We start from the raw sequence: 16239 nt of genomic DNA on the forward strand, positions 1-16239 counted from the left end.
GGTGGGTGGGGTTTTTTTTAATTTATAAACTTTTATTATTGGTTTGGGGGGGGGGGGGGGGGGGGGGGGGGGGGGGGGTGGGTGTTTAGCTAAATTAACAAATGTAGGGGCTAAATATTCTAAATGTTTGCAGGAATGTTTTCCAATAATATACCAAACACTTCTCATAATCTTATCTTAAATGTATTCAAAAATTTTAGAAATCCTATTAAAAAAAGTGACCAAACGCAGCCTTATCCACCTTGAGCTTTTGTTCATTACTCAAGGCCCTAACATTTTAAATAATAGAAAATACTTCCCTCACCTAACACCTAATCAAATTTTACCTTTGGATCAACACTTTTTACGTCGAGATAGTGAATTAAAGTTATTTTGTCCATGTATACGTGAATTATCCATTTTTCTCTACAAGTTGACGTTATTAAATCAGAGAGATCATCTATATTTAAACAACAGGATCTGATACTAGACTCAAACTAGGAGGTAAATGTAATTATCTCATTTTGGAATGTTAATTATTTATTTAGACAAGGACCTTTGTACGGGCAGCTGATGGGCACACAAAATTTCTATTTGTTGAGGTTTTGAAACCATCATAGAAGGTCATTAAAGAGCATAATTCAGGGGTTAGGATGACTGGTAGGAATTATTTTCAACAATATGGACTGGATTGAAAGACAATGGTATGGTGTAAACATATACCAAAGACCTAATTTTCTTCGGAATATGATATCAAGACCTAAAGGTAAGCAATTTTTTTGGAAAGGGGTTTCTGGATGACCACCTATACATACAGGATTGGCCACATTTTTCAATACATTGATTTGATAAAAACATGAGGGTAATAGCATTTTCTCATGGTATGCATTCGAACAAGGTCATCGAATTCCGGAGGTACTCTGGAGTATGGTTTGGTGAAGAAATGATGAACAGATATGGACTGGGTTAATGGTTGAACATAAAACAGAATATGTTTGGATATAGGGTTCATGAAATTGCCTTGTTTAGTTTAAGGTCGATAAATAATATGCAATGGTGTATGGTGTGACACTTTAATATCCTGGACGGTGAAGGAATATTTGCTTAACCATTCGCCTATCGAAGTAATTGTTGATGCGGAACCCTTTTCTTGTGAAATCGAAGCATTTGATCAAAAGACTTCATATCCGTTTCAACAAAGAAATGATGTCCACAAGGTGGAATGCAAACCTTTCATATACATTTTTTTTACTGCTAATACTTCCTTGAAAGTAAATGATAATGCTGCTGGTGTGTTTTGAATTGTCCACTCTGGTATACTCACAAATTCGTATCTTGTCCTCATCTTGTTCAAAAAACACTGCACCCTAATGGTATCACTGGCATCCATATGAAGTATTCGTTTCCTGGAAGAAGGAATCTTCACGGCTGTATGGAAGGATGTACACTTGAGACTCTTGACTGCATTGTTTGCTTTTCAGACCACTCTGGAGGATCTCTTAAGCATTTGGGAAAATGAGTAGTGAACGAGAAAGTTGGAATGAAACTACGCATGTAATTGGCAATTCCCAAGAATTGTTGTATCTCTTTCTTGGTTGTGAGAATATCTGGGAATTTTTGCAATTCATTAGCAATATGAGGCTGAAGATCATACTTGCTGTCCGCAATCACCATACCAAGGAAATCAATATTTGTTTGCCCTAACTGCATTTTCTTCTCAAAGAGCATGATACCATAAGTGTGGATGATATTAGCAAAGTCACGAACAAGACGTATATGAGATTTCTCATCTTTTGAAAAGAGAAGGATATCATCGATGTAGATGAGACATGTATGCAGAAGGGGAGCAAAAATCTTCGTCATAGCTTTCTGAAACAGGGAAGGAGCGACCTTAAGTCCAAAAGGCATGACTGTCCACTAGTAATGTTGGTTAGAAATGCAGAAAGAAATTTTATGACGATCATCAGGATGAATTCCAAGTTGCCAAAATCCAGCTTTGAGATCAAATTTGGAAAACTTCTTTGCATTATGGAGATTTGCAAAGAGAACTTGTCTAGAAGACAGAGGAAATTTATCATCACGGAGAAAGAAATTCAATGGCTGATAATTGATAACAAGTCGGAGTTTTCCTCTGGCCTGTTCTGCACGTTTATTGACGTAAAAAGCTTCACATGCCTATTGAGAGTCTATGGGCTCGATCAATCCTTGAGATAAAAGCTGAGTACATTCTTGTTGGGCTAGGCTGAGATGTTCTGGTGACATGCCTGAATGACTAGCTTTAGTAGGATTGATATCTTCACTCTTGATGAATGGAAGATGGATAAAGAAATCTGAATTCTTCCATAATGGATGAGCACATTTAGTGAGAAAATCTATATGGGAATCTGCACAAGAGCGCGAAATAAGCTAGGTCTTGATCTGCTTAATAGGATTGCCTTCAATTTGGAATAAATTAGGCTGAGTGGTTCAAGATTGGAAAAACATCTTGTACCGAACACCATCAGGGAGGATTCTAAGTTTATTGAGTTTAGAATAAACATCAAAACCTAGAACCATATCTTTGTCAGGTAGATTGGAACCAAGAATTTTATGAAAAGTGAAACATCCTAGGAAAATTTGGATTTTCATAGGTTTGCTGATCAGATGAGTAGTGAAAGTGTCACTATTAGTAGTGTAGAAAATTTTCTGATGAGGTTTCCACTGTGAGGCTGGGAGGATCTTAGGGTTGATAATAGTACGAGTAGCACCAGTATCAAAAAAGGCTATGACTGAAATGGGATTAGAGTATTTAGTGGGGGTGTTTAGCTAAATTAACAAATGTAGGGGCTAAAAAATATTCTAAATGTTTGCAGGAAATGTTTTCCAATAATATACCAAACACATTCTCATAATCTTATCTTAAAATGTATTCAGAAAAAGATTTTAGAAATCCTATTAAAAAAAGTGTACCAAACGCAGCCTTATCCACCTTGAGCTTTTGTTCTATTACTCAAGGCCCTAACGTTTTAAATAATAGAAAATACTTCCCTCAACCTAACCATCGCTAATCAAATTTTACCTTTGGATCAACACTTTTTACGTCGAGATAAGTGAATTAAAAGTTAATTGTCCATGTATACGAGTGAATTATCCATTTTTCTCATACATAGGTTAACGTCTATTAGAATCAGAGAGATCATCTAGTAGTTTAAACAACAGGATCTGATACTAGACTCAAACTTTAGGAGGTAAATGTAATTATCTCATTTTGGAATGTTAATTATTATTTAGACAGAGGACCTTTGTACTGGGCAGGCTGATGGGCAAACACAAATTTCCATTTGTTGAGGGTTTTGAACCATCAGAGAAAGGTCATTAAAGAGCATAATTCAGGGGTTGAGGATGACTGGTATTGGGAAATTATTTTCAACATATGATGGACTGGGAATTGAAAGACAATGTGGTATTGGTGTAACATATACCAAAAGAACCATAATATTTCTTCTGGAAATATGATATCAAGACCTAAAGGTAAGCAAATTTTTTTTGAAAAGGGGTCGTCTGGATGGACACCTAACATATCATACATGGATTGGCCACATTTTTCAATACATTGAATTTGATAAGAAAACATGAGGGTAATAGCATTTTCATCAATGGTATGCATTCGAACAAGGTCATCGAATTCAGGAGGTACGTCTGGAGTATGGTTTGGTGAAGAAAATGATGAACAGGAATTGGACTGGGTTAATGGTTGGAACATAAAACAAGGAAGATGTTTGGATATAGGGTTCATGAAATTGACTTGTTTAGTTTTAGGTCTGGATAAATAATATGCAATGGTGTTGGTGTGACCTTTAATATGCTGGACGGTGAAGGAATATTTGCTTAACCATTCGGCCTATCGAAGTAATTGTTGATGCGGAACCTTTTTCTTGTTGAATCGAAGCATTTGATCAAAAGACTTCATATCCGTTTCAACAAAGAAATGATGTCCAACAAGGTGGAATGCAAACCTTTCAATAGCATTTTTTTACTGCTAATACTTCCTTGAAAGTAGAATGATAATGCTGCTGGTGTGGTTTGAATTGTCCACTCTGGTATCCGCACAAATGTCGTATCTTGTCCTCATCTTGTTCAAAAAGCACTGCACCCTAATGAGTATCACTGGCATCCATATGAAGTATTCGTTTCCTGGAAGAAGGAATCTTCAACGGCTGTTATGGAAGGATGTACACTTGAGACTCTTGACTGCATTTGTTTGCTTTTCAGACCACTCTGGAGGATTCTTCTTAAGCATTTGGGAAAATGGAGTAGTGAAACGAGAAATGTTGGGAATGAAACTACGCATGTAATTGGCAATTCCCAAGAATTGTTGTATCTCTTTCTTGGTTGTGAGAATATCTGGGAATTTTTGCAATTCATTAGCAATATGAGGCTGAAGATCATACTTGCTGTCCGCAATCACCATACCAAGGAAATCAATATTTGTTTGCCCTAACTGCATTTTCTTCTCAAAGAGCATGATACCATAAGTGTGGATGATATTAGCAAAGTCACGAACAAGACGTATATGAGATTTCTCATCTTTTGAAAAGAGAAGGATATCATCGATGTAGATGAGACATGTATGCAGAAGGGGAGCAAAAATCTTCGTCATAGCTTTCTGAAACAGGGAAGGAGCGACCTTAAGTCCAAAAGGCATGACTGTCCACTAGTAATGTTGGTTAGAAATGCAGAAAGAAATTTTATGACGATCATCAGGATGAATTCCAAGTTGCCAAAATCCAGCTTTGAGATCAAATTTGGAAAACTTCTTTGCATTATGGAGATTTGCAAAGAGAACTTGTCTAGAAGACAGAGGAAATTTATCATCACGGAGAAAGAAATTCAATGGCTGATAATTGATAACAAGTCAGAGTTTTCCTCTGGCCTGTTCTACACGTTTATTGACGTAAAAAGCTTCACATGCCTATTGAGAGTCTATGGGCTCGATCAATCCTTGAGATAAAAGCTGAGTACATTCTTGTTGGGCTAGGCTGAGATGTTCTGGTGACATGCCTGAATGACTAGCTTTAGTAGGATTGATATCTTCACTCTTGATGAATGGAAGATGGATAAAGAAATCCGAATTCTTCCATAATGGATGAGCACATTTAGTGGGAAAATCTACATGGGAATCTGCACAGAGCGCGAAAAAAGCTAGGTCTTGATTCTGCTTAATAGGATTGCCTTCAATTTGGAATAAATTAGGCTGAGTGGTTCAGAGTGGAAAAACATCTTGTACCGAACACCATCAGGGAGGATTCTAAGTTTATTGAGTTTAGAATAAACATCAAAACCTAGAACCATATCTTTGTCATAGATTGGAACCAAGATTTTTATGAAAAGTGAAACATCCTAGGAAAATTTGGATTTTCATAGGTTTGCTGATCAGATGAGTAGTGAAAGTGTCACATTATTAGTGTAGAAAATTTTCTGAGGAGGTTTCCACTGTGAGGCTGGGAGGATCTTAGGGTATAATAGTACGAGTAGCACCAGTATCAAAAAAGGCTATGACTGAAATGTTAGAGTATTTAGTGGGAAAGATTTGAACTTTTGCTATAGGTATGTGACATGAGAAGGCTAATGATGAAATGGATTGTGGTGCTTGTTGGATATGGTAAAAATAGCGACAATCATTTGAATCAGAAAACTCATTATCAGTGGCTACAAACTGGAAAATTGTGTCTGAAGTTGGTCTTCATCCATTGAAAACCAAATTTCAACATCATCATCAAAAAAATCTATATCTGTGAGCTGAGAAAGTTGCATCTTTTGGCTGACTGCTTGGGCTTATCGGACAATTTTTGGCAAAATAACCTGCGATTGCACAAATACACCGATTAGACTGTTTGCCTTTGCGTTTCCTTTTCCAAAGAAACTTGTGGTGCTTGAAATGTCGAAATTTGCGTTTGGCCGAGCATTAGGCGGAGAAAACTTGATGCGTCTGGAATGAAACTTCTTCTTGGTTGGACAAGAACATGAGTGATCAGATTTGCATTTGATCTGCAAGTCTAGTCTTTGAAAACCTTGTTAGCTGTTTAGAAAGCTTCAGATAATCGTCAAAATTGTTTTTGGAACAAAGCTTTTCCAGAGCAGAATAACAAACTGATAAATTTCGCCAAGAGAAGTGATCCAAGTTGTTTGTTCTGGGACTGCATAAGTTTGGTTCTTCATGACTTAGGGATTCTGGAATAGATGCCAAAAAGGCTTGCTTCATAGTAGGATCATCCATACCCCTGAGTATATGATATCGTTTTACCATCTCTTTGTAATGCTGTCAAGATCTTTTTTTTTTAGAGAACAACATCACATCTTAAAATATTCTTCTCGGACCTGGTTTCTTATAAAGGTGAGGTAATCCACAAATTCTCATACAGGAGATACAGAGCTTGGTTAATATCTGGCATTTGGATGAACAATTTTGTCTATACTCCTAAAACTTATCCACCATCAAGGAGAATGCCACCAAATCTAGCTGTAAACTGCGTAAGTACAGTAGAGACTTGGGAATTAGGTTTCAGCATCTCAGCTTGTAACCAGACCTGAAATCATACATCCGAGTTCTCCATTTGTGCGGAGGAAGATCATTGACGGTAAAAGTGTGGAGTTTTGCTGAAGCTATAAAGAGTCACGTTCAGCCGTAGTATGACGAGATTGCGATACATAGGTGGAGAGTCTAGAATGGAATCATCACTTCAAGCATCTCATCATCGACCTCAGAAACAACAGGTGGTTTGACTTCAGTTGATGGGTCATAAGTTGGGATAAACATTAGATGTTGATCAGAAGTATTACTTTCAGATCAAAGTCACTTTCAAATGATTCATCAATCGAAGGTATGTTAGCTTTTGATTCTGTTTGAAAGGTGGATAGAGAATCCTGAGAAATACTGAAGCTGCAGATGTTGCCTTTCTGCCATTCTCTAAAAGAGACTCATAAAATTGGAAGAGACAGATTTTTTGAAAAGGCAGGATTAGCAGAGGTGGGCGGACTTCCATCATCATTATTTGCATTGGAGCCTTATCCTTAGATAAAGACGATGAGGCTTAGAGATGAAGGATCTGAATGATAGAAAGACTCAGGTATATCAACGATGGGGCCTGCGTTTCCCGAATTTTTTCTCGCTTCTTTTGTTCTCGTTTCAGCTTGATCTTTTCATCACGTTCTTTACGGAGCTTGGCATATACTGTTCAGTGTTGCCAAAGCTTGAACAGCTCCATAAGGTTATGAGGTGAGACCAAAGGTTGGCTAATTTTTGGAAAAGGTGAAAAAGAGGGTTGTGGCCATCTGTTGAGGGATCAAAAGGATTTGGTACCAAAACATTTCAGGGAAAGGATGTGGTGTCTGAGTTTTTGCTTAAGATATTTTGCTGAAGTGTGCCATTTGGGTTTTTAATGACTTCATTTCTGCTTCCTTCTAAAGAAACTGAGATGAATAGCCATAGAAGTGCTAACAATGTGCATTAATTCCGGATGGAGCTAATCAATCTGGTTTTGGAGATGATCATTTGTTTTTATAACGAGAAATCAACATAGTTTGGTTCTGTGACTGAGAGTCCACCTGATGAGCACCAGATCCAGTTTTTGTTCAATTCTGGTAATGGTTTGTTTTGGGCTAAGCATTTTCAGTCTACCAAGTAGAACTGCTTCACTTGGGGAGTTTTGGCGTGGATCCATCAGTTGATAACTTGGAAGGAACCACTTTTGGTTGTTAGTGGCAGTTTCCTGAAGAGAAGGAAAGTCTGTGTCATAATTGACTGTTGCCCTGTCTTTGGGGGTTCAGAGTATGAATCATCAAACAGACTACACTGCGGAGTATGAATAAGGGTGAATGGGTTGGTTTATTTTCTTTTGCATCCACGGGAGAGCCTGCTGATAACATGGTAAAGGTTGTTGAAGTAAGGTCATTTAACAGGTTTGGATAGTTTTAAAGGTGATTGGGTCAGGTGTCAGAGGGATTTCCATGAGGATTAATGGATGTGATCTTTCTTGGCTGGTGGAGAATATTTGACATAATAGACAAATTTACCAGGTTACCAAGAAGGCCAACTTCAGGATCATGGTCTTCGAATCAGAATGAAGATATTTTTGACACATCGAGCTATCTGTTTTTTTTCGTCTGGACTAGTTTCGTCTGAAAGATAATGCTCATCTATTCCACAATAGGATCATCACGGCATTCTGAGCATTGGCAGTCAAGATCAAATGGGGTGTGACCAGTGATTGATCATATTGATGATAGACGAGCTAAATTGTTGAATAATGAATGAAAGCCAGGTTCCCGTACTGCTGTAGTTGGTATGACCAGAGTAATCATGAATTGAGTTTGTTGAAAACTCAAAGGTGGAGCACTGGGAGTTGCTAGAGCTTAAATCTGATAGTTGTTGTTCCATCACTGTTATCATGTATGGTAATTCTGTAGAAACCACCGAGTTTCTTTTTTATAAAAGACTTGTACTCGTCACCCAAGAGTGGTAACAATTTAATCAAATCATCTCTGGAAATTTGCTTGGGAATATTGATGCAGTGGGAGTATTCTGAGAGTCAACAGTAAGGGCATTGCATCAGTAGTTGTAGGGATAGCGAGATCAAGACATGGTCTTGGATGCACCAAACCATTTGATAATGTAAATAGCTGCAATACTTCTTGGATTTAAATCTGCACCAACGATCTGTAATTGAACTTTAAGACTTTGGAGCAATGAACATCAGAGAAAGACATGTTGAAATTAGGAAACAGTGTCATAGACTATCCCTGCATTCAAAGTTGTCTGTCCATCCCTAATAAGCATGTTGATATTGGACAAATCTAGTGTCCACTAAAGCAATTCAACAGAGACTGGGAGTCCTTTTCTCCATGATAAGATAAACTAGCCGAATAGCACCAAAGTGTACATGAGAGTATCCTTCATGGATCCATGGAGTAATGGATTTTTGAGGGATTTCCAAAGTAACATATTGTTCTTGGGCTGTGGCTGGAATTTGACACTTGTCAAAAGCACTAACTGGACATACTCTTTGACTGACTTTCTAGAAGGTTGCACAAGAGTCTTAAAGATTTTAGACAAAGAAGCGAAGACTTGGAAAAAGCTGTGTAAGGATTTACAATGGGAAGGATGTATCTTGGATTTTTTGATTTTCTGGGATTAAGATATTTCATACAAACTATCGACTTTAGAAGAAGATCTAGATAAGCTAGTATTTATGGGAGCAGTAAACGTAGATAAAGCTGAAGAGGATTCCATGTGCATAGTTCAACCTCTTGGATCTTTAATATCACCTCAAATGATAAGGATAGCGCAAGACCCAAATATTAAACATAAAATAAAACATAACATATTAAACAGAGAAATAAAACATAACCAAAACTTAAAGGAGCCAATATCCGAGGGAGGTAGTCCTCCACACACGCAGAAATTGGAACCAATAAGTTACTTAAAGAAGCCAATATCCGAGGGGAGGTAGTCTTCCGCACACGCAAAGATTGGAATCCATAAGTGGTTGGGCTCTGATACCATACGACCTCGTCCATATATGTTTGATCATCCTGTTGAGACAGATCAATTCAAAAAATCATTTTAAAAAATCAATCATTCTAGATGAAATAGGCCATCCTTTCACATGATGCTCCGTGGGAACTCTTTCCTCCGAATCACACTAAGAAATTACTCTAAGCCCAGCAGACATGCAACGTTCCATCAATGCTCAATTCGATGCCAATTCAGATTATCCAGAATGGTGGTACCCAACTCATAGCCCGATACTATGCAGGAAGAAGACTTCAGCAATCTCATGATTACTATCTCCGTAAATCCAAATGACACAGTACATGCATGCACCAAGTTCCTCTACAAACAACATCTCAGTCCAGACATTTCTTTGGATACTCATCCAGATACTCTCCCGACAAATCCTGCTGACTGGATTCAATCAATGGGTTGTCTCGATTTCCAGGAGGACTCTGGCACGTACTAACCTATCAGACAATTAAAGCTCTATGTGTCTTAAATAGGTTGTCCTTTATGTAAAATAGGGGGGACTCAATGGCATTTGCATCTCAATTAATATCTCCCATATCCTTTGTAGTCAAGTATTGTAGACTTTGTTTGTCAAGATTGTAGCTAATTAATGTAAAAAAAAAAAAAAAAAAGTCAAAAAGTTTAGTCTTGCATTCAATGACTCATTTTGAGTGGTTGTATCTCTTATCTTAATAAAGCCTTTACCTTCTCGGAGGAGGAGTACTTTAAAACTTTGTATATTTCTCTCACTTTTCACTTCCATATTTCCTCTACACTTCCATATTTTCTCTACACATCTTTACCATAATTTTTCCATGTTTCTTTCATATTTCTAACTTTCTCTCAACCTCAAGGGTGTTGTAATATTCTGATAATGTTACGGATAGCAAAAGATCCCATATTTGTTTTAATTTATGTTCTTTAACGTGTTTAATATATATGTTTTCATTTATGTTCTTGCTCTTCATTTCTGTACATGTTCTTTCTTTATATTCATGTTCTTCATTTATGTTATTGTTTAATATTCACTAGCCCTTTTAGATGATGTTAGAAACTGTGTGGGTGTACGTGTGTATGGGATAAAAGGAGGGTCTTGACCCTTTTTTCGACTGATCGTTGTGTTGATTGGTTTCGCTTAGGTCAACTATCATAGTTTTCCACATGCATAAACTCCACGATTTTTTGATAGCATCTCTAAGGTCTAGTAACCCGTATGGGTTAATAAATCTTTAATCTTTCGAGTATTTGACATGGATTTAGAAATATTCCATTTGTTCAAGGCGAGTGGTATTACTTTTACAAACTTGTTATACAAAGTTAGAGTTAATTACACTTACCTCCCTTGAGGTTACAATATTTCACAAGCACATAAAAAAGATGATTAGGTTAACATAGACACGCCACTCTGTTAATTTCTATTAGGGTTTTGTTGACTAAAAAGTTTTCTTACACCCCCTCGAATATAAAAACCATATAGTTAGCAAAGCCCTAACAGAAGATAATGGAGTGGGGTGTTGTTGAATGTTGGAAATGTGGATTTATTTATTGATTTGGGGGTGAAACTATAAGGAATTTAAGGTTTACTGTATGATTTATGATGTGATTTCTTGCATGTTTCGTTATCTTTCGAAATCACAGGTGTTATGTGTTTTTTAGGTATTCAGGTGCAGAAGAATGGATTATTTGTGCTTGTGTTGGTGTTAGAACATTCTGGACTCGTTCGAGTGTGGATAAATCAAGATGAAAAGCAAAAGTGTAAAATTCTGACTTTGCATTGTAGCTCAATTAAATTGAGTCATTGCGTAAAAACGTCGGGGCTCAATTAAATTGAGCCATGGTGGAAATGAGCTGAGGCCCAATTCAAACATGTCGGGGCTCAATTAAATTGAGTCGTGGCGCAATTAAAGTGCACCACGGCGTAAATCGTGTAGAATGTAAAAATGTCACATTTCCAACCCTAATTTTGACGACCAGTATTTACAAGTTTGTCATTTTATCTAAAAACTATATAAAAGTAGCTTTAGTCCGTTTTTAGAGAGTTTTTAGGTTTGATATACACATTTTTGGGGCTTCTTGGAAAGCTGGAGCTTGGAGAGGAGAGGAGGTTCTCTTCCTCTCCTCCTCTTTTGTTCTTCATGATTATGGTTCCATGTGTTGTTGTTTCTTTTCCTTTATGTTGTATTTTGTTTTCTAGGGATTTAATGTAATCTAATTGAAGGCTTGTGTTTTATTGTTAATCTATTTGTTTGATCCATACTATTATGTTCTAGATTCATTCCTTGAATTTAATTCAATCTTTAGTTGATATTAGGGTCTAATAAACTTTGATGTTAGTTAATTGATTGTATGAGACAAGATTACATGTGGAATGATTGATTTGTAGCCTTACCCGAGTATAGATTGGTTATTGTCTTTAAGATCGTCTTGTGCTTAATGGGTTATTGTTATAAGACTAGACTACAGGCCACTGGCTAGTTTAGTTGATGGAAAGACTAGGTTATTCTGAATGGCCGCGGTAATACCTTAGAAACGAGAGACGTCATGCCTATTTTGATTAGCTCTGTGAATGGATGATTTGTGTCTATGCGAATTGGTTTCTTCGTTGTTTAGACCAGGTTACATGCCACTAGCTAGTTTGAATGATGAAAGTATTAGGTTGAACCCGATGATGTACGAACCCTAGAATGGAGTGGGGAGAACGATAGTTTGATGATGAACACGTAGATTGATAATTATAATGGAGTTAGAGCCCTAGGATTCTTTGTAGATAGTTAGATTTAGATTTACTTTAATGTCGTTTATATGTTTTCTTTATTTCAATTCTTGTAGTTTTGATTCATCAAAGCATAGTTACTTGGATCGCGAGAGCATCTCCAGTTTCTGTGGGATCGACCCTTATTCGTTCACTATGTTGCGATTGCGACTTGTGCACTTGCAAAGGATTAAACTTTGTATGTCTATTAGGTGTTTGTGTTAACCTAATTATCTTTTCTACGTGCTTGGAAATGTTGAAACCTTAAGGGAGGTCAGTGTAATTAACTCTACAAAGTTATGTATACAAAGTGATGTGACATTTCTCTTTAATTGATATATCATTTATCTTTATTTAATTAAATTAATTGACTTTACAAATTTACTCTCTCAATCATAGTATGACACATTATTTTGTATATACATCTTTGTATGAAGACTTTATAAGTGTAGTATTTTTCGTTTAAGATTTGTCATTATTAGAGTTAACGACATGTTCCCACCCAAAAAATGGAACATTGACAAATTCATACTTGCCAACTTTTTAAATACCCTTTCAGTACCCAAATATTATGTTTTGGGTGGGAAATATAGTGATTTACGAAAAAAAAAATCCTTCTTTTTTCTTCTCTTCTTAGCCTCTTCCATTGCTGGCAATTGCCACCGGTTGGATGCTGGGAGTTGGGTGTAGCAACAAATCGAATATGTGGTGAGCAGCTTTGGGGCAACGATGTTGGAGTGATATGGAAGAGAATGGTGGCCCCAAAAAAACACAACACAACCAATAAAAACCCACTAATCGAGTACCAAAAACCTAACGATTTGCAAAGGAAACCACAGTAAATTGCAACTATCCACGGCAAAAAGAGCTAGACACGGGTGACAAATGGGGAGCACTAGGGTTAGGAAAGGGGTGGGTTTTGAAGATCGGACAGTGGGGAGTTGAACGGTGGTGGCGGGGGCATTTTGGGTGACTGAATTGGCCAGAAAAAGGTTGAAAAGATAGGAAATCGTGCAAAAACTTAGGCGGTGATTTTCGACGATTGGCAATTGCGCCGAGCTCGAGGTGAATGGATTAAGGGTGAGAGAGGCTCAAGGAAGAGGATGGAGGAGGCAGTGAGTTTTAAGGTGGATTTCTGTCACAAGAAACGGTCGAAAATCTGGCTTGAAGAGTCGGCTTTGTGAATGGAGAGTGTGGTGGGAAATGGTGAGTGATGGCAGCAAATTGAAGCTTGGGCTTTGTAGAGGAGGTGATGGGGATTCTGTGGATGGTCTCGAAAGTGATTTTGGACACTGAGATCTATCCAAAAATGGCAAAAACCATCGGCTACGATGCTACTAACGTGCACCATCTCTTGCTAACATGCGCTGTCCCTTTTCTTTTCTCTACTCTGACGACCAAATGTTTATTGACCAATCTGTCCTCACTAATAACTAACTTTTGACATTTCTGCCCTTACCCACAATGAAAATTATTAACAAAATTGTGTTTTGAGTACTAAAAGGGTATTTAAAATGTGGGCGGGTATGAATTTGTCAATGGGCCATTTTTTGGATGGGAACATTTAGTTAACTCATTATTTTTCCATTAAATTCTTTTTGGGCCGTTCTTTTATCAACTCATTTTTTGTGTTAATTTTCTTTTTAGTCCTTGTAAAAAGTAACAATATGTTCGGCATATGTTTTCATTTTCAATTTCTCGTATGCTTTTTGCAATTTTGTTTTCTCTATTACAACTAGAAAATTAGAAAGTATTAAATTAGGAAAAAAACCAACTAAAATGAATCAATTTTTTTTTAAGATTAATTGGTGAAAATAGCGTCTAGAAAACATTTTTCAGTTAATTTATTTTAATTTTTTATACCTAACTTTTATTTCTAAAACATTAAGAACATTCATGAAAAAATTAATAATTATGTAATAAATTATCTATTTTCATTTTAGAAAAATTATACAGTTTTTTTTTTTTTTTAAATTTTTTTAACCATTCTCAAATCTTATGTATATAATTTGATTTTTTAAAAAAAAAAAAAAAAAAAAGAAATCTCTACTAGAGGTGTAATTGAGCCAAGTTGAGCCGAGTATTGAGAAGCTCAAGCTCGAGCTTGACTCGGCTTGAATAGTTAGAGCTCGATTCAATAGAAATATGGGGCTTGAGCTCAACTCGGGCTTGGCTCGATTACGACTTAGTCAAGCTTGATAGAAATATGGGGGCTTGAGCTCAACTCGGGCTTGACTAAATTACAACTTAGTCGAGCTTGAGCTCGATAGAAATATGGGGGCTCGAGCTCGAGTCAGGCTCAACCCAATTATGACCTAATCGAGCTCGAGCTCGATTAGAATCACCTGGCTCAACCACTTTCACCATCAATTTCTCACCGTCATTGCCACCATTATCACAAAACCACCATTTGACCAAAACATATCCATAACACTTTTATCATGCCCACCAAAGCCACCCCACCCTTTCCTCATGCCTAGGGGTGTATACGAGCTGAGTATTTGGACACTCGAGCTCGGTTTGTGATGAATAGTGTCGAGTTCGAGTTAAGCGAGTTCGAGGTTGAATACTTGGGCTCTCGAGCCTGAGCTCATGCGTATGGGTGGGTACTCGAGCTCGTGCTCAAGCTCAAGTAATCGAGCTCGAGCTTCGAGTTTATTATGAGAAGGAGGCTGTTTGTACTCGAGCTCGAGCTTCGAGTTTATTATGAGAAGGGGCTGTTTGTCACTTTAAAAACTTGAAAATAAAATAAAAAAATTACAAAACTTGCAATTTGGCCCTCTGAATGCGATGAGGCTCGCGAGCTTATCGAGCCGAGCTTTGCCCTGATTGAACTTGGCTTGACCCCTTAAAGGAGCCACTCGAGCTCGAGGTCGATTGACTTCGTGTTGAGTTCGAGCTTTTCAAGAGCCGAGCTCGAGTAGCTCGCGAACTGCTCAACTCGCTTCTCATCCCTACTCATGCCTAGCAGCCCACCACACTCCCTTCTACCTACTTAACAACCCAAAAAATGGTCAACATCCACCCACTATAGCGCACATAACAATCCACAACACTACAATCAATAATCATCAATCAAAAGCCCCAATAAAATTGAGAGATTTTCAAAAAAAAAAAAGTCTGTGTTGTGTGATCACTACCATAGCTAGGGGAGCCGAGCCGAGTATCTAGACACTCGAGCTTGGTTTGTGATGAACAGTGTCGAGCCGAGCTCGTTCGAGCTTGAATACTTCGGCTAGAGCTCAAGCTCGTGAGTATGGGTGGATACTCGAGCTTGAACGAGCTTGAGCTTCGAGTTTATTGTAAGAAGGGGGCTGTTTGTCATTTTAAAAACTTGAAAATAAAAAAAAAGTTACAAAACTTACAATTTGGCCCTTCAAGCACAATGAGGCTCACGAGCATATTGAGTCGAGCTTCACCCTGATCAAACTTGGCTCGATCCCTTAAATGACACGAGCTCGAGCTCGACTCGAAGTCAATCAAGTTGAGCTTGAGCTTTTCACGAGCTGAGCTCGAGTAGCTCGCGAACTGCTCGACTCGCTTCTCATCCCTAACCATAGCACTATTACTTCCTCTTAGCCGTTTACTAATGGAAAGGGAGTCTTGGTCTAACCATCTGGAATGGTCAAGGCACTCTTGCCATATTCAGGTTGGTGTGATTTACACTAGTGCTGATGCAATACTGTTGTCTTTATAGAGCTAGGAGTCACTCTTTTCACTTGAAAGGAAGAGGAACCGCCAGGAAAGAAGAGGTGGGGAGATGTTTGCATAATGGGATAAAAATTGCTAGCTAAATAGAAAATAATAGCTTCTGTGCAACATAAAAGAGTCTTGATGTAGCGGGATCGTTTGGATTGTTACAAACCCTAGCAGATGGTTCGAAATTGCTTCTAAAAGAAACTATTTCACCGAGTAGTGCTAATTTCTCCCTTTCTAGAATGGCTCCAGTGGCTACTTTTATGTTAAG

Source organism: Pistacia vera, unplaced genomic scaffold, assembly GCF_008641045.1.
Source record: "Pistacia vera cultivar Batoury unplaced genomic scaffold, PisVer_v2 Contig35, whole genome shotgun sequence".
NCBI lineage: Eukaryota > Viridiplantae > Streptophyta > Magnoliopsida > Sapindales > Anacardiaceae > Pistacia > Pistacia vera.